At 32.9% G+C, this 25221-nt stretch overlaps 1 protein-coding gene across 2 annotated transcripts in view; it reads right to left on the bottom strand.

Annotated features, from left to right (window-relative positions):
- Dync2h1 (dynein cytoplasmic 2 heavy chain 1) overlaps window positions 1-25221 on the bottom strand; it is a 334173-nt gene that overhangs the window by 87567 nt on the left and 221385 nt on the right. The window lies entirely within an intron of this gene.

Below are 25221 nucleotides of genomic sequence, written 5' to 3'. Positions count from 1 at the left end.
CCTCCCAAGTGTTACTATTTTTACTACTTGTAATTTACTAAATGCAAATAGGTGATTGTTTCTTTGCTTTTCATTGTCCTCCCATGTACTTAGCTACCCGAGAATACCTCCTGTCTATTCTCCTGTTAATAACCCCCCTCATTAGAGTTTTCCTCCAAAGTAGCTAAGATATATCAACCCCCATACCCTCACATCTTTCCCCCTAAACATAAAGTCCTATGCCTGATCCTCAGTTCCCTATATGCCACCAGAATCTGTATGCCTTTTATGAAGCTAATGAATATATTTTAAATTATAACTGAATCCAACATCTCTAGATATTGTCTCCCATCACAAAGGAGAGATCTTGGAATTATACAAGAGCAATACAAATTTACAGGAAAAAAATAATAACACAACAATCACATAGAACTGGAAAGAAATGTGAGCAACATGAAAAAACAAGGAAAGAAAGGACCACAAACAATGCAGGACAACAACAATAGAGGAGTTAATAGCTACAGCAGAAAAAAATGTCAGATAAAGATTTCAAGATATACATGCTTCAGATGATCTGGAGTCTTAAGGAAGACCTCAGACAGCAAATGCAGACAATGAAAGATCACTGTGACAATGAATTACATAAACAAATCCAAAAAGCAAAAGATCAACTCTATAGGGAGATACAAGTTATACAAAAAAACAAACAAACAAACAGAAAATTCTGGAAATGAAGGAAATTATAAACCAAATTAAAAACTCAAAAGAGAATATCACCACTTCTAAATGGTAGACCACTTAGAAGTCAGAACATCAGACAACGAAGACAAAGTATATCATCTCAAAAAGAGTGTAGACAGCTCAGAAAGGTTGATAAGAAACCACGAGCAGAACATCCAAGAAATTTGGGTAACATAAAGAGACCAAATTCAAGAGTTATTGGGATAGAGGAAGATATAGAGGTCCAAACCAAAGGAATGAGCAACCTCTTCAATGAAATAATTTTAGAAAACTTTCCAGACATGAAGAATGAAACGGAAATCAAATCCTAGAAGCCTAAAGGACGCTGAATGTACAAAACCACAAGAGATCCACACCAAGACACATTATAATGAAAATGTCCAACATACAGAACAAAGATAGAATTACATTTACGGGTAAACCAATTAGGTTAATGGCTGATTTTTCAACATAGACTCTGAAAGCTAGAAGATCCTGGAACAACGTATTTCAAATGCTAAAAGACAATGGGTTCCAATGAAGAATCTTGTATCCAGTGAAATTAAGATTGAGGTTTGAAGATGAAATAAAAACCTTCCACTATAAACAAAACTTAAAAGAATTTGCAGCTAGAAAATCAGTGCTTCAAAACATCCTTGGAAAACATTACATGAAGAGGAAATGAAAAATCACAGTGGGAGGTAGTACAGAAAAGGAAAAACTAATCAAAGAGGAAAAACAAATCAAGTTAAATAACAAAAATAAACAAACATGGCTGGAAGTACAAATCATATCTCAATAGTAACAACCCTAAATGTTAATGGCTTAAACTCAACAATCAAAATACATAGGCTAGCAGACTGGATTAAAAAAAAAAGATCCAACAATATAGTGCCTACAGGAGACTCATCTGATAAGAAAAGACATACACAGACATACAACAATATAGTGCCTACAGGAGACTCATCTGATAAGAAAAGACATACACAGAATGAAGAAAAATCATACCACTCACATGGATTATGGAAGCAAGCAGGGGTATCCATACTCATATCAAATAAAATAGACTTCAAGCCAAAGTTAATCAAAAGGATAAAGAAGGATGCTACATATTACTTATTGGGAAACATTCACCAATAAGACATAACAATCATTAATAATATATGCCCCAAACAATGGTGCAGCTATGTCCATGAATCAAACTCTTCTCAAGTTAAAAAGACAAGTAGACCACAACACAATAATCATGGGTGATTTTAACACCTCTCTCACCACTGGACACATCTTCCAAACAAAAATTGAATAAAGAAACTATAGAACTCAATAACACAATAACTTAGACTTAATTAACATATATAGAATATGTCAACCATATCAAGCGGATACACTTTTTTCTCAGCAGCACCTGGATCCTTCTCAAAAACAGACCATATATTATGCCATAGGGCAACTCTTGGCAAATATAAAGGAGTAGAGATATTACCATGCATTTTATCTGATCATAATGGAATGAAATTGCAAATCAATGATAAAATAAGGAAGAAAAATTCCTACAACACATAGAGAATGAACAATATGCTACTGAATGAACAATGGTTACAGAAGACATCAAGGAGGAAATTAAAAAATTCTTAGAGATAAATGAAAGCACAGACACAACATATCGAAATCTCTGGGACACTATGAAAGCATTACTAAGAGGTAAATTCATTGCATGGAGTTTATTCCTTAAAAGAAGAAAAAGACAACAAGTAAAAGACCTCACACTACACCTCAAAGCCCTAGGAAAAAAAAAAAGAACAAATCAACAGCAAATGCAGTAGAAGGCAAGAAATAATTAAAATCAGAGCTGAAAACAAAGAAACTGAAACAAAAGAAACAATTGAAAAAATTGACAAAACTCAAAGTTGGTTCTTTGAAAAAAATAAATAAGATTGACAGACCCTTAGCCATGCTAACAATGAGAAGAAGAGAGAGAACCCAAATTATTAGCATACAGGATGAAAAAGGCAACATCACAACAGACACTACAGAAGTACAGAAGATAATTCGAAATTATTTTGAAACCTTACACTCCAATAAAATAGAAGATAGTGAAAGCATCGATAAATTCCTCAAGTCATATGATCTTCCCAGATTGAGTGAGGAAGATACACACAACTTAAACAGACAAATATCAAGTGAGAAAATAGAAGAAGCCATCAAAAGATTACCAACCAAGAAAAGCCCAGGACCAGACGGATATACAGCCTAGTTTTACAAGACTTTTAAAGAAGAACTAATACCAATACTCTTCAATCTATTTCAGGAAATAGAAAAAGAGGGAGTACTTCCAAATTCATTCTACAAGGCCAATATCACCCTGATTCCAAAACCAAAGACACTTCAAAGAAAAAAAACTTCAGATCAATATCGCTAATGAATATAGATGCAAAAATCTTCAATGAAATTCTGGCAAATCGGATACAAAAACATATCAAATAGATCATGCACCATGATCAAGTGGGATTCATCCCCGGGATGCAAGGTTGGTTCAACATATGGAAATCAATAAATGTAATTCATCACATCAATAGACTTAAAGGTAAGAACCATATAATCATCTCGATAGACGCAGAAAAAGCATTTGACAAAATACAGCACCCCTTTATGTTCAAAACACTAGAAAAACTAGGGATAACAGGAACTTACCTCAACATTGTTAAAGCTATCTATGCTAAGCCTCAGGCCAGCATCATTCTAAACAGAAAAACTGAAGGCATTCCTTCTAAAATCTGTAACAAGACAGGGATGCCCTCTCTCAACACTTCTATTCAACAGAGTTCTTGAAGCACTGGCCACAGGAATTGACAGATGAAAGAAATTAAAGGAATAGCTATAGGAAAAGAAGAACTTAAACTAGCACTATTTGCTGATGATGTGATTCTATACCTAAAAGACCCAAAAAACTTACCAAGAAACTTCTGGAACTAGTAAATGAATTCAGCAAAGTGGCAGGAAATAAAATCAACACCCATAAATCAAAGGCTTTCCTGTATATCAGTGACAAATCCTCTGAAACGGAAATGAGGAAAACTACCCCATTCACAATATCCTCAAAAAAACCTTCGGAATCAACAAAAGAGGTGAAAGATCTATACAATGAAAACTATAGAACCCTAAAGAGAGAAATAGAAGAAGACCTTAGAAGATGGAAAGATCTACCTTGCTCATGCATAGGCAGAATTAATATTATTAAAATGATCATACTACCAAAAGCACTATACAGATTCAAAGCAATTCTGATCAAAATCCCAATGACATTCCTCACAGAAATAGAAAAATCAATTATGAAATTCATCTGGAAAAATAAGAGACCCAGAATAGCTAAAGCAATTGTAAGCAGGAAAAAAGGAAATCAGTGGTTACCTTGGGAGAGGAAATAAGAGAAAGGAATTATAAATGCTAAGAGAAAATTTTAGGGGTGATAGGAATGTTCACTATCTTTGTGTGGTAAAGGTCTCACAAGCATATACATATATTCAACCTACTCAAATTATACAGTCTAAACATGTGCTGTTTACTGAATATCAGTTAACCTCAATAAAGAATTATTAAAACATACTAGGCAGTACATAGAATTACCAGGAAAGTTACAAGTAGGCTTAGGGCCAATTAAAATACTGGTTCTTCTGGTGGGGGAAAATAAAAAAAGAAACACCTGATGCTGCCAGTGAACACAGAGGCAGTTTTCTCTTATCATTTAGTAATCCTATCTCTAATCGTCCCTCCCCAATTCTGCTGCCTTTTAGCAGTGTAATTAGTTTGTAACTACCTTTCAAGACAGGAATGCAAACTGCTCCTTGATTCACTAGTTCCATAGTCACAAGCTGGGGAGGAAGTCAGCCATGCCTATTCTCCAACTGTGGGGTGGGTTAAGAGAGTGAGTACTTGTCACTTTCAACATCTATGTTAGTAGGGGCATGCTGTCTCCACTAACACTTTTAAGAAGGAAGACACTGAAAGCTGTCTACATTTAATTGGATGACAAGGTCAAGAAGACACATGTACATATTCATAACATTTCTGAACTTTTAAAAATTAATTTTGATATAAACATTTTCAAACATATGAAGATATCCATCACATGAATCCAAGAGTTTTCAACATTTTCCTTCACTTGCCTCATTCATTTCTATTGTCTCTATTATTATTCCTTGAATGTTATTTTTTCATTGAATGTTTTAAAACAAATCCCAGACTCCTCTCCCCTCATAAAGGACATAATTGCAATGGCATTTTCTCCCAACAACAACAAAAAAATCTCATATAATATCCAGTACCTATGTAAATTCCCTGATTGTCTCAAAATTAACTGTCATTGGATTAATAAAATCAGAATTCATAAAAGGTCATATAGTTGCTATTACATTTGGTACATTTTTAATATAGAGCAGTTCCTCTGCCCTCTCTCTCTCTCTCTCTCTCTCTCGCCCTATCTCTCTCTCTCTCTCTCTCTCTCTCTCTCTCTCTCTCTCTCTCTCTCTCTCTCGGTATGCCATCAACCTACTGATTAAACTGTATCAATTATCGAGCAAAATTTCCCACCTCCTAGATCCTGTGGTGTCATTTAATTTACTCACTTACTCCTATGTTTCCTATTAATGAGAAGGTAATTGTAAATCTGGATTGGATTCAGGTTCACCTTTAAAAAACTACTTTACATTGCATCATATCAGGAGGCACAGAATCTGAATGCTTCTTCTTTGTGATGCTGATCACTAGGTAAAAGTGGTGAAAACTTATCCCTCTTTTACAAATTTTCTCATTAATCTTCCAAGTAATGGGGTTCAATCATTGAAAACTATCTTATTTTATAAGAGTTTATAAAATGATTTTTCAAATTCTATCATTCCTTCCATACATATTATCTAGAAACACTCAATAAGGGAGCCTTTTTTCATCCATCAACATTTCTTTCATTACCATGAAGTATATTCACAAAATAAAGATAAGTACTTAATTGTTCCCTTTAATTGCTATTTTTAAAGTAAGAGACTTTTAAATATCTTACTAAATGATAACATATTATAGTTTAAAAACCAAGTTTAGAATAAATTAATGTTATTATTGTTGTATAAGTGTTAAAAAGGAATGTAAATAATTGCATACATTACAAATTAAACCAATAATGTCATCTAATCTATGTGCTTTTGTCTTAAATTGTCTCAAAATATGAGAAGTACTTAAATTCATATTTGCCTAGAGGATAGAAGTTATTACACCAGGCATAACAGTACATCTATATTATCTCCTACTACTGATTGAGTTATTGGCAAAGTAGTTAATAACTATGTTCCCAAAATATAAGTTAACATGTTGAAATAGAAGAATATCTGAAAGAAAAGTGTAACTTTCTGATTTAGTGAATTTACCAAAAATTTGTAACTTTTCTAATAACTGATGAAAAATCATTTGAGTCAGGATAACTGCAGCTGCTGAATATGAGTAATCACAGCTGCTGGCTTCATAAAGTTGTTCAATGCAATGTTGCTAAAATTATTATACTAACAATTAATCCTCAAATCTTTGACAACAGAAAAAATAATTTTTAAGAATAACTATAACACATTTTAAGAATTTTGCTATGAAACTGGTATTGAGTCTAAGATAAAATAATAAAGTTCTGGAACTTCATGCTCAGGAAAAAAATAGGTAGCTAGGAATAAAATAAAAATATGTAGCTCTTCTAGAAAAAGACATAAAAATTTCCGAGAACGGAAGTTAGTCATATATTTGATCAATAACAATTGCCTCCCAGAACCTGCCACCATTTTTGAGCAATAGCATTGGCCTACCGTAAACAAATTCTGTCTCTTAAATCTTACTATCTCTGTTGTCTGTTCTCTACAAGCTATACACTGCCAAAGACATTTGGTTATTTCCATGGCTCACAGGCTCAATTTATCTAGTACCTCTAGCACTCTCCATCATAGGTGACTTACAGCCTCATATTCCACTACTCTTCCTCTTCCTCACTGTGTTATGGCAAATCTGCCTCACTGCTGTCTTTCCAATTAAAAAAGCAGAAATGGTTCATATACATATGAATATTGTCCTTTTAGTAATCAAAATGCTAATTAAGGCCACAAAGAGATATAACCCACCAGACTAACTTGCAAAATTGAAGGCATCAAAAAATCCTAAGAATAGAATTAAGAGAATGTTGATACTATAGATTGCTGATACAAAAGTTAATATAAACACTAAAAACAATTTGACACAATAGTTGTATTCCTAAATATATGCTCTAGAGAAATCCCTAAATATTTGTATCAGGAAATACAACCACAAATGTTCATGGGATCGCTGTTTTAATAACCTACCCCCTCCCCCGAGAAAATAAAAACTACAGTAACTCAAACACCCATCAATAGGGAACTGGGTTAAAAAAAGATATAATATTTTCATAATGAAATGTCACACAGTAATAGTGGAGAATAAAACTACAGTTTTAAAAAAACAGCATAAATACATCTTAGAAAAACAGAATTGGAGAAAAATAGCAAGTCCTAGAATATCACATACTATATACTGTTTTATAGAATTCAAAAAAGAAGCAAACAAAAAATATATTTAGGCACAAATGTATGCAAGAATCGGCAAGTTGATACCAGTTACCATGACACCTCTGTCTTGGGTTAAGTTATTGGCTCATGGGTTTAATTATATCATGCCTATAAGGTTTTAATTATATATTAATACAACAAATATTTTTATATATTATATATATTTTCAAAATACAGTAAAAAGTCAAAATCAAAAGAATACACAGACTTTCATCAGTCTTATGAAAAAAGAGACAGTTAAGAGGAGTAAATAGCATTAAATGTTTAAGAATGTATTTTATATACATTCTTAAAGGACCATCTGATACAGTAATATTCAGAGACCTGAAGAGTGTCACAGATACAGATATCCAGGGATGAAAGTCTAGGTGAAGGTTATGGGAAGTTTAAATAATCTTAGGCAGAAGCTCAAGGAATATGTGGCCATTGTAGCTCCAACAACTTGTAAGGGGAAGATGATTTGAAGACAAAGGCAATGAGGAAGCGGAAGGCCTGAGCACTTGTAGACCTCTGTAATGAATGATTTCATTTTGAGTTACTTGAAGTGACTGGAGGAAACATTTCTAATACAAGCTATGGAATTCAAAAATGCTATCTTATTTTCTGTATAGCGTTGGACTGGCCGAAGATCATATACAAGTCTGTGCTCAGAGGTCTGACCTTCATTGACTATATCTAAAAAAGATTTAAGTGCTTCTAAGTGTAAAGTCAAAGGACTGTTAAAACACTTTTCTAAATTACACTGGATCCTGATAAGATGCACAAAAATTTAAAAAGAGATTCACTGATTTCTTTAAAAAAAAAAAAAAAGGAAAGTGATGGAATAATCTTGCTATCTTCTGCGCTTTATCATTTCCTTAAATTTATTAAGTCTACAAATCAGTTTGAAACTGTTGAAGTCTTAAATAAGATAATTCAATAATACAACATTTCTTTCTTATAATCATAAACTAAAATACAAACTAAGTATGAGGAAAATACTTTATTTTAAATGGAAGAACAAAATAAAGAGTTACCAAATTCCAGAAAATTCCTAAATGTAGAGCACTCATTTGAGAGAGAAAAAAATATTTTATAGATCTGAATCCATGGGTTGCAATAGTATGAATTTCGTAATTCAAGAAAACTGGCCTATATGCTACACTTACTGTTAGGCATGTATGACCTTAGGAACACAATATCCCTAAATAAATTTTGAATAACTTATTTCTAAAATCTGTTTCACCAGTACAATATATTGCTAAATTATATTTTAATTCTGAGCCTACAGTCTGAGGAAAATGCAACTTTATTCTGACAGGATTGTAGAAAAAAATCTGATGTTCATATTTAACATCATTTAGAATACTAACATAAAGTGTTATCTTCAATTTCTTCTAACTGTAACAGATTGTAGATGGCCAACATCACCCACCAACATATCGCCCAAGGTTATAAAAACTTAAAGTTGACCTTAAATTAACTATGCATGTGGAGTTTCAAGATGGCAGAATAGAGAAGGTCCCCTTCTTGGCTTCTCTGTGGCATGAAACCAAGAAAACAGGCACCTTCTCACAAGCTGGATGAACAAAAAGTGGGGGGAGGGGGGACTTTACTGGAATCTGGAATTTAATACTGGACATTCAAAGCAGATTGGGGACTCAAGAAATTGGATATAATAAGGAAGGAATCCCTAGCACCATAGCTGCTGCCTCAGCCTGATGCAATAGCCAGAGTGGTCCTTCCGCAAGCAAAGTAGAGGGATATAGAATTAAAGAATCCCACATTTTTTGGAGGCCTGAAGCTTGTCTGGGTACAAAGAGTTTAGAGATCAAAGACACTGCCCTACTAAACTGAAAGACACACTGCACAATATCCCTGTGTGGGAAAGAAACTCCACGCCTCCTGACAGCCTGTGGAGGACAGAGGAAAGAACCAATCTGTGCAGGGGCTGGCAAACCTGAGTTTCACCCAAAATACAGGGCCTGGAAAACCCACATATCCTGACATAGAGTGTGCCTAACTGAAAAGGAGAAAATAAACCTGGACAGAGATTTAAACACTGACTACTGCTTGTGAAAACTCACCCCTCCCCTCCAATCTGCTCGCAGGACCAGATGGGACTTGTACAGGAATTTAAAAGGGTCGGAGCAGGAGAGATTGAATTTAGAGACACAATCTGAAACCAGGAAACATGGGGTTCACAGCTGATATAATGGACTAAAAATTGTCTCCTCTACCACACAAGTGGAACCCTGGGAAGAATCCTGGGGTACAGCCTTCCAGCAACTGCTGGGCCCTGAAGGTACACTGATTTAAAATCTACAGGCCAACTGGCATTCAGCAAAGAACCTAGAGCCTACCTAGACCTAAATCTGGCCTCTAGGAATTCTGTCTACACAATTACTTCTCTCACTCCAACAACCCCACACTCAGGGTGGAGAAAGCAACCCACTCTGGATCACTGCACCTAGCACTGCAGAAAAGGGAAGTTGAACATCTTCTGAACTCCAACAGAAATAATTGTTTACCTTTCATCCAGATCTTTTTTCTTTCTCTTTTTCCTCCATTTAATTGTGACCTCCATTTACATTTATATGTATTCATATTCATTATTTTCTCTTTTCTAGCATTTTTGAAGTCATTTATTTTTCATGGAGCAGTATTTTGAGGGCTAGGATATCTGATTATTATCTTTCAGTTTTGTTTTATATTATTTTCATTTCTATTTTTAACTTTTAAAATTTTTACCTGGTGTATTTTTTTCTCTCACTTACCTCTTTCCCTTGATTCTCTTTCTCTCTTTGCTTCTGCTAACAATCTCTGTTGTTCTTTCTTTCACTCATCCTTTCACTTTTTACTTGTATCTTCTCTCTCCTACCCTCATAATCATCACATCCTAAACCACTTCTATTCTCTTTGTCCATAATTTGAAATTGTAAACTATTTTCCAAACTTACTGTTTTTGTTGTAGGCAATAACTGATCATAGTATTTGTTTATTGTGACAATTAATGTTGTAGTCTTCATAGCAGGAAATATTTGGTTTAATGCTGTATATTGTTTGCATTGGTTATTTATATTATTTGTCTGCTCCTAAATAGTGCAGTACTAGAAATCTTCAGGAACATTAAATCTACAGGGGAGAAACTCTACTGCCTTAGACCCATAGTGTTAGATGGGTAGACACACAACATTAAAAAGCAAGGGAACAAATAGCCCCAAACAAACCAAGACATGTAAATACAAAATGAACCGAAATGTTCCTTATTGAGTTGATATACCTAGTGTCCAAATTCTGGTTGCAATTTTAACTCCCAAAACCTTATAAATATTATAGGCTTTCTCCATTCTTCATATTGTCATATTTACTTGCTTTACAACTATTATTTGTTTTTTAAGCTATTTTTTTATGCCACAACCCCAACCCCAATAAAATATAAAAAAGGGCTGGGGGTGTGGCTCAGCGGTTAATGTAGCAGAGTGAACTAAACAGTTCTAATAACTACCTAATCTTCATTAGCACTAATGGCTAGTGCAGCTGATGGATTTTGAATATTTTGGCCAGGTAATAGTTATGATGGCTGCTCTTTAATAGAGCTTAAACTCTAAAAGATTAAGACATCACAGGAATTAAATATATCCAGATACCAAACTATTCAGATCAGCAATGAATACAAATTCTGCTTAGCTTTTTAATGAAAATTTGCTATACTGTATGATGATACTTTGACTAATACCAAAGTAATGAAAAATTTCAATAAATGCAAAAATATCCATTTTTATCCAAAATTTTACTTCTCTACAACAATTTTAAGTATACTAAAGGAATATCTATATTTTCTATATTTTAAAGGATCAGTGATTATAAAGTCAAGGATAAGGCTTTATAGGTAGTTAAATTGACTATAAAATATTCAATATCAAGATTCTTTATATTTTCCAAATTTTATAAATATTTTGTTAATTTGTTTATTTTTCTTCTGAGTTACCCTGTCTATAATACATCAAAATACATATTTGCAATAAAGCTTGACTTTAGTTCCTAGATAAAAAGTGATAATGATCAACAAATGATAATACCAAAAAATAAATAAATAAACTATTTTAACAATTACTTTTGCCCAGCAAGAGATTTGTTTCTTTCCTGCTATAACAGAGACGATGTGAAAGTAAAGCCTCTATAGAATAAACTATTGAACATAAACACAAGAAAGCCCCAAATTAGTGATTTGTTCTTGCTCTATCAGCATGTCATTAAGAACTAGCAGTTACACACTTAAGGTCTAGTTCAGTAAATCACTAAAAATTGATCTCAGGAAAAATAACCTCCTTGGGCAGTTTTTTTAAGTATAAAATGAGTTCAATAATAATACCTATATCACAAAATTATTCTGAAATTTAAATGAAATAAAGCGTATTACAAGGAGCATAAAACACATCAAAATCACTGCCATGATAAACAGAGATTAAGAATATGACACTAGATATACTCTAGAACCAAAATAACTACCTATAGCTATCTGACTGATAATGGCTGTTTGTCACAAATGAAAGTGAGATAGATTTTGTCCTCTCTATTAACCCCCTGACTAAGAATATTCTCCCCACCAAACATCCTATTTTTTCCTTTTTCTTAGGTTACAATTTCCCTACAGCTTCTAGATTTTTCATAGATGTACTTTTTCTTTTATGAACTGAGGACTGAACCCAGGATGCTTAACCACGGAGCCACATCCTCCGACCTTTTTATTTTTCACTTGGAGTCAGGGTGTTGCTAAGTTGCTTAGGACATCGTGAAGTTGCTGAGGCTATGTTTGAACTTGCAATCCTCCTGACCCAACCTCCCAAGTGACTGGGATTACAGGTTGTGTCACAGCACTGGCTTCATACATCCACTTTTGAATCTAGCAGAAGCCTTTAATTGAAACATAACATAAACCAGGGCAAGTGGATCTGTGTTGCAAAAACATTAGGGACCAAAGAATTATACAGTCAAAAACATGCCAAAAACATACACTGGAGAAAAAACAGGCTTTTATCAAATGGTACTAGGAAGACTGACTATATGTAGAAGAATAAGACTAGATCCTTACCTTTTACCTTGTGTGAAAGTCAACTCAAAATGGATCAAAGACCTAGGAATTAGACAAGAAACTATGCAACTCCTAGAAGAACACATAGGGTCAACACTCCAACAATATAGGCACAGGCAACAATTTTCTTAATTGGACTCCTAAAGCTCAAGAAATAATACCAAGAATTAAGAAATAGGATGGTATCAAAATAAAAAGCTTCTCCACAGCAAAGGATACAGTTAAGAACGTGAAAACACAAACCAAAAATGGAGAATATATTTCTAGTTACTCTTCTGCCAGAGGATTACTATCAAGGATATATAAAGAACTCAAACAACAACAACAAAAACAACCAAATAACCCAATTAATAATGAACTAAACATATACTTCTGAAAAAAAAATACAGATGGCCAACAAAAATACAAAAAATGTTAACATCTTTAGCAATTAGAGAAATGCAAATCAAAACTAAACTTGGATTTCATCTCACTCCACTTTGAATGGCAGCCACCAAGAATACAAACAATAACAAATGCTGGAGATGATATGAAGAAAAAGGAATGATTTTACATTATTGGTAAGATTGTAAATTAGTACAACCACTATGGAAATAAGTATGGCTGTTCCTCAAAAGACTAGCAATGGAATCATCATATGACCTGGCTATATCACTACCTATCCTAAAGAAGTAAAATCAGAATATTTTATTTTGTCCATGTTTGTAGCATTAAGCCAAACTACGGAACCAATATAGGAGTCCATTAATGGATGAACAGGTAAAAAAAATATAGTATGTATATGCAATGGAGTTTTTTATTCAACCCTAAAGAAAAATGAAAATATGTCATTTATAAGAAAATTGAGAACATTATGTTAAGCGAAATAAGCCAAACTCATAATGTCAAGGGTCATATGTTGTCTCTCATGTGGAGGCTACAGAGGAAAAATGAAAAGAAAGGTGACAAGGGATTCATGAAAATCAAAAGAAGACTGTTAGTCTCTATTCTGTGGGACCCAGGGAGAAGAAGGGAAGTACCAGGGAATAATATTGGCCTAATTATATAATTATATGATATGTATGTACAAATTCATTACAACAAATTTCACCATTATGTTTAGCAATAATACATCCCCAGCAAAAGAAAAAAAAAAAAGCCTACGGACAATGTTCTACAATCATTTAACAGATCAGGACTTCCTACCAACCTCCTATCAACTTGTAAGTTATCTATTCCTTCTGCTTCTTTCCTATAAGAGAAATATTAACATTGATCTAAGGAAATAAATCATAAAATGACAAAGGTGCTATAATCCAAAGAAGCTATGTAGTATATATATATATATATATATATATATATATATATATATATATATAGCCAATATATATTGCTAAGTTGAACTGAAGACATAATTCCAATTCCAAATTCTTCAAGGTGAATAAGGTAGGACTATTTGGTTTTTGTAATAGTCTTTTCTGATTAAAAAGTATAATCTTAGGACAGAGCTTGATTATAAAGAGTATTGGTTGTTATTTTGAAACATAAGATGTGGTTTTTGGGTTTTCTAGTAACTCCACATAAATTAAATCTTCTCTTTTTATTATCAAGATGGTTATCTCAGTTGCTCTTTTGTAATTTTTTCTTTCATTAATTCAAATTAAATATCAACATCAAATACATTATGTCACTGTGAACCAGGCATAGTGGCACAAGTTTAGAATCCCAGATAGTAGGGAATCCGAGGTAGAAGAATTGCTTGAGCTGAGTTTAAGACTATCCTGGACAACACAGTGAGACTCCCCCATCTCAAAAACAAAATAAAAATGAAAGTAATTTTAAGTAACTAATACTGACTTAACTCTTGCATTTGAAATTCCTTGATGATCTCCAACAATATGTTGAACACAATATCTCTGATGAACAAAGAGATACATTCCTTAAAGAAATATTAGCCAACTGTATTCAAAAATATATTTAGAAAATAATATACCATGATCAGTGGGCTGGTTTCATCCCAGGAATGAAAATCTAGCTCAACACATTCAAATAAATAAATCTAATTCACCACTTAAATAGAAGAACAGGAATTATACGATTGGCTCAATAGATGCAGAAAAGGACTTCGATAAAATACAGCAACTGTTCATGTTAAAAATCCTGGAGAAACTAGGGATAGAAGAAAGTTACTTTAATATTATAAAGATATACAAAGATATATAAGAAGAAGGTTACCTTAACATTATAAAGATATATAAAGATTTTCAGATATACCTAAAAACCCAAAGCTAAAATCATACTGAATGGAAAAATACTGAAAGCATTTCCTCTAAAATCAAGAACAAGACAAGGATGTTCACTCACATCAGTTATATTCGATATAGTTCTCAAAACTCTAGCCAGGACAATCTGACAAGAGAAGGAAATTTAAAAGACAGAAATGGGGGGAAAAAAAGTAAAATTATTACCAATTGCCAATGGTATGATCCTATATCTAGAAGACACAGAAGATTCTACCAGAAGACTTCTAGAGCTGAAAAATTAATTTAGCAAAGGAGCATGATATACGATGAACACTTAAATCAACTGTTTGTCTATACTCCAACAATGACTTAACTGAGAAAGAAGTCAGGAAAACCACCCCATTCACAATTACCTAAAAAAATAAAATACCTGGAAATAAATCTAACCAAGAAGGTCAATGAAGTCTACTATGAAAACTATGGAACACTAAAGAAAATAAATTCAAGACCTCAGAAGATGGAAAGTCCTCCTACTTTCTTGTCAAAATGGCTATGCTACTAAAATGCAATCCCACCAAAATACCAATAACATTCTTCACACCATTAGAAAAACAATTTTTTAATTCATTTGGAAGAATAAGAGACCCAGATAGCCAAAGTAATACTAAGCAAGAAAAGAAAAGCAGGACACAAAGACCACTGGAACATAATAGAAGACACAGAGAATTCCACATACTTATAATCATCTGATACTTGAAAAAGGTGCCAAAAAATATTTTGGAGAAAAGATAGGATTTTTAACAAATGATGCTAGGAAAACTGGTTAGCTATATGTAGAAAAATGAAATGACCTCTATCTTTCATCTTGCACAAAACTAAAATTGAAATGGATCAAAGACTTAGGAATTAAACCAGACACCTTGTAATTGTTAGAATAAAACGGGGTCAATACTTCATCATATAGGTGCAGACACTGACTTCTTCAACAAAATCCCTAAAGCTCAAGAATTAAAATAAAAAAATTAATATGAGTGATGCCATCAAATTAAAAAGCTTCTGTTCAGCAAAGGAAATGATTAAAAGGGTGAAAAAGAGCCAATGAAATGGGAGAAAATCTTTGCCAGCTAGTCCTATGACAGAGGATTATTATCCAGGATATATAAAGAATTCAAAAACAATACCAAAAAAACAAATAACCCAGTACACAAAAGGGCAAAAGAACTTAACAGAAACTTCTTAAAAGAAGAAACACAAATGGTCAATAAATATATGAAAAAACGTTAAGCATCTCTAGCAATCAAGGAAATGAAAATCAAAATACCAAGATTTCATCTCACTCCAGTCAGAATGGCAATAATCAAGAATGCAAACAATAATAAATGCTGGCAAGGATATCGGGGGTGGGGGGAAAGGTACTCTCTTACATTGTTGGTGGTGGTGGGACAGCAAATTAGTATTACCACTCTGGAAAGCAGTGTGGAGATTCTTCAACAAACTAATAAATGAACCATTATATGATCCAGTATTTATCAAAAAAATTAAAAAATCAGTATATTATAGCAATACAGCCACCTCAATGTTTAAAGCCACAAAATTCATAAGAGCGAAGTTTTGGAATCAAACCATATATCCATCAATAGATAAATGAATTAAAGCAGGGCGTTGGGGCACATGCCTGTAATCCCAATACCTCAGGAGGCTGAGGCAGGGGGTTTTCAAGTTCAAAGCCAGCCTCAGCAAAAGCGAGGCACTAAGCAACTCAGTGAGACCCTGTCTCTAAATAAAATACAAAATAGGGCTGGGGATGTGGCTCAGTGGTCAAGTGTCCCTGAGTAGTTCAATCCTTGGTACACTCTCCCCAAAAAATAGATGAATGAATTAAGAAAATGTGATATATGTATATAGAAACACACACACACACACACACACACAGAGAGAGTTTTACTCAGACATAAAGAAGAATGAAATAATGGCATTTACCAGTAAATGGACAGAAATGGAGAAAATCATGCTAAGTGAAATAACCCAGACTCAGAAAATGAATAGTTGAATGTTTTCTCTCATATGAGAAGCCAGAACAAAATAAGGGAAAGAAAGCAGTTGGGGAGGGGATCAGATATCATAAAAATACAGAGATCACTGGAGTAGAAGGACAAGAGTGAGGAAAGAAGGCAGGGAAAGGGGAAGATAAATAAAATTAATCTAACAAAACTGTTATATTCTTATATAAAGAATCAAGGGGAATTTCAACTTTATGTATATGTAAAAAAAAAGGAAGTTTAGTAGAGAAAGGAAAATAGGGGATGGGGAGAGGGAGGAAAAGGGGGAAATAAGGTTGAAATTAAATTCCTTAATGTATTTTGTCAAAATTAACCCAAATATAATGAGAAATTATAATTCTCTAATAAAATAATTCTCTACAGATGCCTTTTTTTTTTAAAGTGGGAGCTTCAAAGTTCCTTTATTTAGGGTAGGGGCAGAGTTTCATGCACTTCCACCTCCCCAAGTGAGGTGTTCCTCTTCCTTTGGCCTCCACCAATAAAGCAGTTTCATAGTTCTCTCATCAGACAAACGTTTATATTGAAAAAGCACGTGAGAAGGCAAGAATTCACCCTAGCAGCCTGCACTTAGCCATGACCAACCTGTTAACTGTTCTAGTTGAACTCACATAAGTGCCTGGGTACATCTGACTTAATTGTAGAAATATTTTATTAATTCTCTGTAGGTAGCTGTATCTCCTTTGATTTCAGTTAAGTTGTTGCCCTGCAGTCTCCTCACTGATAGTTTTTTTTTTTTTTAAACAGTCACAAATTTGTAGTTTGGACTCTATTGTAAGAGTAGAAACAATGCTCTTTCAAGCACTCAACATCCCTAAAGTTCACTTTTTATTGAATTAATATGGTCTTTCTTCTTTCACTCCAATTATAACCATAATGAAATAGACTTTATTATAACCATCATCAAATAGATTTTATTAAACAAACAGTCCCATTTATCTAATCTAATGAAAAGTGTCCCATTTTATCTCAGTTACTCACTGCTGGTGTCACATGTTACCTTTATCAGAGAGATAATACTACAATGGCCAATTATGGTACAAGGGGATGTAAAGGAGATGCAGAAGAATAGCATTGTTATTAATAACCTAGCAGAACCTCACAAAATAGGATCTACTATTTATTGAGTACTATCTTAAGTGTTTTATATATCTGGGATGATAAAAATTAACATATATTCACTAAAGAAGATATTGTCCCATCTTGGTAAATAAAGATGCATTTATGATAACAGCTTAGGGCTCAAATGATAAAAGAATACAATTATAAATGTTAAACTTGATTGTTCAGTTTTCATTTTCTTACGTTTTAACAAAATAAGCTACAGGAATTAAAACTTACTTTTACTATCAAAAAGGTAAAATCTCGAAACCTGAAACTGTAGAAGTAGGATTTAATTTCTGCTTTAAAGATTTCCTTAGTAGAACTTAATTCAGCTTAATTTTGAAGTGTTTCTCATACACTCAAACTGTCTTAATTGCACGAGCTTCATGAAAACAATCTGATTCATGCAGAAATTATCTTTAGCAATTGTAAGTGAAAAGTGCATACATTTGCTCAGAGATGCATTCACAAGATACGTGTTTAAATATAAGAATATATGTTTCTACTTTATCATGTATATTACAAGTAGGACTTTTTATACATCACTCCCTACTAAACTGACTTGCTTCAAAACAGGGAGTAGTTTCATTCTTCTATACTTTCCAATTACTATTCCAATAGTGATGTACTAGCAGTAAATAATATAGGATAGAAGAACATATGTAAAAATGAAAAATTGCAAAGGATCAATACAAATATTTCATGAAGAAGATGGATTTAAACTGGAATAAACATTTAAATAAGCAAAAAGTAGTGGCAAGAGCAATTACAAAAATGAGATAAACAAAGACATTTTAAAATGTCTGTACAAGATGCTAAAAGAGAAAGGGAAAAGAAAAGAAAGTAGACAGCATTCAAGATTTGTGGGACACTTAAATAAATATTCTCATTTTCAGAATATCAGAAGGTAAGGAGAATAAAGTTATGGGCACAGAAAACCCAGTAAAAGAAATAATAGCAGAAAAATTCCCTAATCTCGAGAAAGTTATAAATTTCAGGTACAGAAAGTATATATGACCCCAAATAGACATATATAGAAAAGATCTTCATTATGGCTTATTATAAGTCCAACTGTCAAAAGTACAGGACAACAAATTTTAAAATCTACAAGAAGAGAGTACCAAATTGTATTTAAGGGTATCCCCATTAGACTCAGATTTTTCAAAAGGAGCCCTATAAACCAGGAGGGAATGGAATGACATACTGAAAGCCCTGAAAGAAAATAACTGTCAGTGAAGATTGCTGTACCCAGAAAGGTTATTCTACAGAAATGAAAAAATAAAGACCTTAGAAGATAAGCTAAAACTGAAGGAATTCATGAACACCAGTAAAGACTTATAGAACATGCTTCAGAGAGTCCTACATCCAGAGGTAAAAAGATGACTACTATTATGAAACCACATGAAGGTACAAAACCCACTAGAAAAAAAATCACAATGAATTAGCTGACCTTTCCAAAACATTTTAACCAACATTTATAGTACACACATTCTTTTAATTAGCACATTAAATTTTCTCTATAATAGACCATATATTAGGCCACAAAACAAGTCTTAAATTTAAAAAAAAAAGGAAAGAAATTAAAATCCTTTGTCTTTTCTGTTCACAACGAGATAAATCAGAATTCTACAAAAAAATTTTATAAATTATACAAATGCATGGAGGCTGAATGATACTTTTGAACAGTGGGTCACTGATGAATTCAGAAGCGAAGTTGAAATATTTCTCAAACCAAATGAAAATGGAAACACAATGTACCCAAACTTGTGGGATGTAACAAAAGCAGTACTGAGGAAGTTTATAGTAATGAGTACCTACATCAAAAAAGAGAAATATTTCAAATAAACAATCTAAGGACTTAAAGCAAAGACTTAAAGCAAGAACCAAATCTGAAAATTAGTAGAAGAAATAACAAAGTTCAGAACAGAAATAAATGACAGAGGGACTAAAGAAAAACAAAGAAATATACAAAAGACCAATGATACAAAGAATTTAGTTCTTTGAAGACATCAACAAAAATTAACAAATCTTTAACTAGACTCAGAAAAAAAGAGAAAACTCAAATAAAATTAAGGATGAAAAAAGGAGACACTGCAACCAGTAAAATGGAAATGCAAAAGATCATTAGAGATTATTTTGAAAAACCATAAGCTAGAAACCCTAGAAGGGACAAACTTCGGGACACATATGACCAAACAAAATTGAAACATTCAAGCTTAAAATAAAATTTAAATAGGCCAATAGCAAGTAATGAAATTGAATCATTAATAAGTCTCCCAATAAAGATAAGCCCAGAACTAGCTGACTTACTAATTTCTACCAAACATTTAAAAAAAACCAGATGCCCTTCAATAGATGAATGGATTAAAATATGTGGCATTTATACACCATGGAATATTACGCAGCACTAAAAAATGATAAAATCATGGAATTTGCAGGGAAATGGATGGCACTAGAGCAGATTATGCTTAGTGAAGCTAGCCAATCCCTAAAAAACAAATACCAAATGTCTTCTTTGATATAATGAGAGCAACTATGAACAGAGCAGGGAGGAAGAGCAGAAAGAAAAGATTAACATTAAACAGAGACATGAGATGGGAGGGAAAGGGAGAGAAATGGGAAATTGCATGGAAATGAAGGGAGACCCTCATTGCTATACAAAATTACATATAAGAGGTTGTGAGGGGAATAGGAAAATAAACAAGGAGAGAAATGAATTACAGTAGATGGGGTAGAGAGAGAAGATGGGAGGGGAGGGGAGGGGGGATAGAAGAGGATAGGAAAGGTAGCAGAATACAACAATTACTAATAGGGTATTATGTAAAATTGTGGATGTGTAACCGATGTGATTCTGCAATCTGCATTTGGGGTAAAATTGGGAGTTCATAACCCACTTCAATCTAATGTATGAAATATGATATGTCAAGAGCTTTGTAATCTTGTGAACAACCAATAAAAAAAAGAAAAAAAAAGAAAAGATGGATGTTAAATTATCCCTGTTTGCAGATGATATGGTTCTATAAATAGAAAAAAGTAAAGACTCCACTAAATGACAATTAACTGTACTAATCACATTATCACTTAGCCCTCCTCCCCCATACTCCAATTGGCACCACACATTCCCACTGCCTTTAAAGATCTTCTAGTTGTCTTATTTTCTGACCACACATCAGTCTTGCTACAATTCTTTGAAATATCACCTCATCTCTAAATATATGTTAAATATAGGTAATTACTGGGATTCTGCTTTGGGAGCATCTTTTTCTGCTTTATCAATGTTTTCTAACAATCTCTGACTCCCATGGCTTCCTCTCCAGATAGGATTTTCTGTTTGCCAAATCCATTATCAAATCTATATCTGAATTCTCTGTTTATTTAGTAAAAATTCCTACCATAATGTCCAAGCAGTTAATCCATGGGCATCTCAAAAAGTACTATCCTATAGTTACGTCAATTTAATATATTAAACTGATCTCTTCATCTCCCCATCATCAAAAATGAAAGTGCAAAAATCTCTTTCTTTTGACACTTACATTTTGATTAATGCAACACTGTCTATACAGCATTAATAACTCAGTGGAAAAGCAGAAGGAAAGGGATATTACATTGTTTGATATGAATGAGAACATATATATTGATTCAGATTACACAAAAGTATCTGATAACTGTTGACATACATCATAAATACATAAGTAATACAAACACTTTGTAATAAATGCCACTTACAGTTATTGCCTTGTATGGGTGTACTAGATTCATTTCAAGCCTTCATATTTGTACAAAATTGGTTACATAGCTTTTGCATTGGTGTTTATCTTTAAAAGTCCAAATTTTGAGTACCTTCTTCAATAACAGTTCTCACAATTCTGAACTTGTACATGATAAATAGTGTGTATTTTAACATTTATTTGGTGTAAAGAAGATGACAGATTTGATGTCAAGTCAGACTTCTTAATATCTGAATATTCACTTTCAAATAAAGGCAAACATTCTAAATGTGGCTTCTAATAAAAAAACCCTCTAATTATATGCTCTAAACATAGTCATTTTTTAGTTCAAATATGTATACATATTGGTAATTACAAAAATAAGAGGTTTTAATAATTGTACTGTGAAAACCATCCTATGTATGAAAATGATAATTAAGAACTTTTAAAAAGTAGTGAAACAGACCTATAGTTAAAACGTGTATTAAAGTATGTATTACCAGAAAAATTTTAAGACTACATTATCTTCTTCTCATCAAACAAATATTAATAAAAATTTCAATATCAAGGCAAGACAAAATAGTTGAGATTAAAGCACAGTAAAATAAATTTTGGAGAATTATCTGGTAAACTAGAGTGAGCAAAAAGTAAAAATATATACTGTTTGTTGGGGATTGTTGGGGAAAATAACATTAGAGTTTATTTTCTCATAATATTATGTGCTTAGATACTAAAGTGTTCAGTTAAGTAAAGAAAGTTTTGTGGGTTTTTTTGCTTGTAAACAATATTTGTTTATTTCTCATGGTTGAAGAGTCTGGGAAGTCTAAGATAATATGAATAAATTTATGTCTGGTAATGGCTTTTTTTCCTGGTTCATAGATGACTCCTTCTGGCTATATCCTCACCTGATGGGCAAGGCTACTTACTATCTGGGGCTCCTTTTATCAGAACACTTTTTTAAATGAATTTTTTTTATTTATATATGACAGCAGAATGCATTACAATTCTTATTATTTATATAGAGCTCAATTTTTCATATCTCTGGTTGTATACAAAGAATATTCACACCAATTTGTGTCTTCAGAACTGGAAATCCTTATGCAACAAAATGAAATTAAACCCCTATCTCTCACCATGCACAAAACTCAACTCAAAATGGATCAAGGACTTAGGAATACAATAACAGACCCTGCGTCTAATAGAAGAAAAAGTAAGCCCTAATCTCCATCATGTGGGATTAGGCCCTAACTTCCTCAATAAGACTCCTTTGGCGCAAGAAATAAAACAAAAATCAATAAATGGGATGGACTCAAAAAGTTTCTTCTCAGTAAAAGAAATAATCTGCAAGGTAAATAGAGAGCCTACATCTTGGGAGCAAATCTTTACCCCTCACACATCAGATAGAGCACTAATCTCTAGGGTATATGAAGAACTCAAAAAGCAGAGCACCAAAAAAAACAAATAACCCAGTCAATAAATAGGCCAAGGATCTGAACAGACACTTCTCAGAAGATGATATACAATCAATCAACAAATATATTTTTAAAATTTCATCATTTCTAGCAATTAGAGAAATACAAAAGTAAAGAAGCTTTTATCTGCCTAATTTGCTATGAAAATCTCTGACGTTTGGGACTCAACTTAGACTAGGGATATATTGATATTTGTATGCCAACATGGGACCTATGTTACTAAAATGAAAAAAAAAGATTAGCAGGAAACAAAGAATATGGTTTCTCATAAACCAAGAGCCTCATACCCTTGGCTTTTGTAACCACACATGGCCCAAGAGCAAAAGAAGCTGTGTATGTAAGTGAGTGTTTGACCTTCAATTAAGTGAAAAATGCTGGGAATTCTACATTTTTATTCCTGTATACTTCCCTGAAGTCTCTAAAGCTGTATCTATTGTTACCCTATTTCTTTCATTAGATATCCAATTCAAGCCATGCTAAATCCAGTTCCCCCAGAAGCTGAATTATCCTTAGATTAGAACTGTAGAAGCCAGCTTAAAAAAGGCTTTTGGATCTGTTAATATAAGGTTCCAAAAGTAAACCATTTGGGGGGTTCTGTAAAATACTTCTTATTCTTTTAATGATCTTTTAATTATTTTAACCTTTTCTGTTTAAGTACTATGTAAAATTTTATGTATACATAAAATATATGTGCATATACACACATTGGCAAACAATAGAATCCACTTCATTTTAAACACTAAAATAAACCAGAGAAAAATAAATTTGGTTTAGCTATGTTTTTGTTTGTTGTTTGTTGGTTGGCGGGTACCAGGCATTGAACTCAGGGGCATTCAACCACTGAGCCACATCCCAGCCCTATTCTATATTTTATTTAGAGACAGGATCTCACTAAGTTGCTTAGCGCCTCACTTTTGCTGAGGCCGGTTTGAACTTGCAACCCTCCTGCCTCAGCCTCCCGAGCTGCTGGAAGCTGCACCCGGCCAGCTATGTATTTTTAAATGAAGTGCTTTCAAGTTTACTTTATATCAGGAGAATATTTGTGAACAGCCAGTATGTGTATATACACTCACACATATTTTTAAAAATCCATATATATTATCAGTATAAATACTGATAAGGATTATTTCAGGCAAGCTAAAAAGCATGGAGAGAAATGACAAGTTTAACCATGTATGGTAAGTATGTAAGGACTGGACTGGGGTTTTAGCTTAGTGGTAGAGCACTTGCTTGCCTAGCACATGTGAGGCACTCAGTTTAATCCTCAGCACTGCATAAAAATAAATAAAATACATAAAAATGTAAAGTCCATACAGGACTTTACATTATCTTTGGACTATTTGATTGGACACTGTTATAAGAAAGGGAAAAGGAACTGGAGAATATTGTCAGTTGGTACAGATGAAGAGATTATTTGTTCCTGGGAACATTTATACTTGCTTTTATAAATAATGTGCTAATTTTTTATAATGATATGACAATTTTAGATTTTCAATACAGGCAAGATAGTTAACAATAAAATAAGAAAAGAAACATAATGAGTTTTATAAATGTTGGCTAAAATAGCAATAAAATACAAAACAGTAGATTTAAATAGGAAAATAAAAACTAACTAAAATGCCCATAAATAATCAAAGAAACAAGTAAGGGCCAAATGAGTTTTCTATGCACAAATTACACATTGAACCTTATGTAATGGTTTAAAATTTCATGCCCCTGAAATGGTGCACATTACTTAGCAATTCATTTATGCCTGAAAAGTAGCTGTATGTAAAGGGTGATGAGAATCACCTCATCACTCAGTCTGAGTTTAAATTCTGGTACTACCTCTGTTTTTGGGCAAGTTGCAATATATAATTCTGTGTGTATCTGTATCATTTTCCTCATCTGTTAAAAGGGGAGAGTATTAATATTAAAGTCCATATGTATAAAGCATTTAGAACAGTTTCAGGCACATAGTGGGAGGTTAATAAGTGTTAGATCTTCTTAATTAAGATGGACCAGGAATATACATCTTTCAGATCAAACATTTTTCTGCTTCAGTGATTTAAAAATTCAAATTCCAAATATGCATAATGTTCAATCATGAGTAAATTAATAAGAAATAAATGTATTGTTTATAAGCTAATACACAATTGCAAATTATATATCTGTATCTGATACCTATTATGAAAATATCAAATTTAGTTAAATTCAATCATTGTCAATATTAAATAATTCAATCATGCTACATTTAAAGTAATCATAAAATACATCAAAAGAATACAAAAAATATTTT

Source organism: Urocitellus parryii, chromosome 4, assembly GCF_045843805.1.
Source record: "Urocitellus parryii isolate mUroPar1 chromosome 4, mUroPar1.hap1, whole genome shotgun sequence".
In the NCBI taxonomy this organism is placed as follows: Eukaryota; Metazoa; Chordata; class Mammalia; order Rodentia; family Sciuridae; genus Urocitellus; species Urocitellus parryii.
The sequence above is the reverse complement of the archived record's forward strand: the minus strand, read 5'-3'. Positions and strand labels throughout refer to the sequence as shown.